We start from the raw sequence: 2461 nt of genomic DNA, 5'->3' as shown, positions 1-2461 counted from the left end.
GAGGAGGGGAGGGGAAAAGAAGTGGGTTTTTGTTTCAGAGCGAAGACAGAATAGGAAGGAGGGAAGGTGGCGAGCGGGAGGAGAGAGAGAGAGGCAAGGAGGGGGAGAGAGCAGTGGCAGAAAGGAGGGAAGCGGAGAAATAGCTGAAGCAAGGAAGGCGGAAGGAGATGGAGGAATGAAGGACGAAGGGAGGGGAAATAATACATACAAGGGTGGCACCGCTTGTCGTTGGGAAATAGGCGGGATCGATGGAGCGATAGATCGATAGTCGAAGGAGAGAGGGAAATGCGAAACGGAGGCACGTGGCAGGTAGTAAGATAGCAGTGCGAGCGAAGGTAAGTGAGAGGAGACGGAAAAGTAATCTGCAGCCAAGGAAAAGAAGCGAAAAAAGAGAAAGAGGGGAAGGAAGGGAGAGAAGGAATTAGCGAGGAAAAGAGGAGAGAAGTAAGTAAGTAAGGGTGGAATTAGGCAGGTACACGTAAGGGGGGTAGAAGGAAGGAGAGAGAATAAGAGGGGGAGTCAAGAGATAGAAGTAAGGTAGTGAGAGTAAGAAAGGGTGTATAGGAGAATTGGTTACAGATTACCCAGGATTACCCAGGATGGAAGAAGAGGGGAAAATAATAGCGGAGGCGGTGGGAAGGATTGTGGAGGAGAAATCAAAGAAAATGGCGAAGGAAAAGAAGGAGGTGGAGAGAAGGAAGGAGGAGAGGATAGAGGAGTTGGAGGAGAAGGTAAGGAAGATGGTGAAGGAGAACAAAGGGGTGGATAAAAAGAAGGAGGAGAGGATAGAGGGGCTTGAGGAGAAGGTAAGGAGAATGGAGAGAAGGATAGAGAGAATGGAACAAAATGGAGGCAAAAAGAAGAGGGAGGACATCGAAGAGAGTGTGGGGGTGAAGAAGAAATGGTGGGCGGGGGTGGGCGAGAGAAACGAGGATGAACAGAGGAAAAGGAACGTAATCTTAAGGGTGGAGAAGGAGGTATGGGGAGATAAGGGCTCGCACTGGGAGAAGGTGAAGGAGGTATTTACGGAAGGATTAAAGATAAGGGTGACGGTAAGGGAGGTGTTTGTGGTAGGGCAGAGAGGAGCTTGGTTAACGCTATTGGTGAAGCTGAAAGACGAAGAGGAGAAATGGCGGGTGATAGAGGCGAGGAGAAAGGCGGGAAATAGGGTAGGAGTGAAGATCGTTGAGGACAAGTCGGTGGAAAGGAGAGATAGAGAGAGAGGAAAGAGAGGAAAAAATGGAAGGGAGAATAAGCAGGAGTACAGGGAGATCTGAGGAGGATGAAATCTCCAAAGGTATGGAGGAAAAACTGCTAATGGAGTCGGACGATGATGGGGAGGCTGGAGGGAAGAGGGACTGGGCCAATCGAGGGTAGGGCGAGTTGAGAAGAGGGGGGGCCAAAGGATGGGGCCGGTTTAAGAGCGGAGGAGAAGGAAGAGGAAGAGGAACACGAGGAAGAGATACTTTGATTTATGATTCGAGTTTTGACTTTGAGATTGTTGTTTGTAAGAGGCTTTTGACGCTGACGTTGAGATTGATTTGTATTCGTTTTGTTTTTGATGTCTGTGTAAGAGGTTTGGGAACGTTTCTCATAAAAAAATAAAACGCCTTGTAAACCCTGTGGGGAAACACAATAAATACACATACATACATACAGAAAAGAAGGGTGGCCAAAACAGAAAAGTGAAGTAGATCTTTTAATTAGGCCATATTGGAAAATTCGAGACGAGCTCGTTATTTTAAAAGATGTAGTGTGTAGAGGTAACAGAGTCATAATTCCAAAAATTTTGCGAGCGGATATTCTAAACCGGTTACATTATAATCACATGGGCATTGAGAAAACTCTTTTAAGAGCGCAAGAAACCGTCTATTGGCCTTTTATTGGTAAAGAAATTACGGACATAATCAATAGTTGCCCAGCTTGTTTAAAGTACCAAAATAGCAATCAAAAAGAGTCGTTAATAAATAGGGAGATCGCTGATCGTCCTTGGAGTAGTGTCGCAGTAGATTTATTTCATTTTGATGAGAAAGAATACCTATTACTAGTAGACGGTAAACGGTGAATATCCCCCGGGGAAAATGATCCCAACAAAAAAATCCCACTCTAAAGATCCCGAAAAATATGTTCCCCGAATAAAATAATCCCAACAACAACAAAATCCCCCTCTAAAGATCCCGAAAAATATGTTTCCCGAATAAAATAATCCCAACAACAAGAAAATCCCACTCTAAAGAAATCGGTCAAATTCTGCCTTTAAGGGTAAAGCCAGCGAAATTCTATGTTAAGAATAGATTTGGTCGCCGAAATTTACATTTAAATAGCCGAATATTTCCCGGTAACTGAAGGGCAGAAAAACAGAGCTCTATTGTTGGCGATAATGACTCGCTCCTTTGTCTCGGAGACTCGGTGCGCGAGGCATACACCCGTGACAAAGCGAGCGACCTATATATCAAAACAG

The sequence above is a fragment of the Temnothorax nylanderi genome, unplaced genomic scaffold (assembly GCF_030848795.1).
Source record: "Temnothorax nylanderi isolate EJ_2023f unplaced genomic scaffold, tnyl_v1.0 TNYL_tig1427_pilon, whole genome shotgun sequence".
NCBI classification, from domain to species: Eukaryota; Metazoa; Arthropoda; class Insecta; order Hymenoptera; family Formicidae; genus Temnothorax; species Temnothorax nylanderi.
This window is presented reverse-complemented; position numbering follows the sequence as displayed.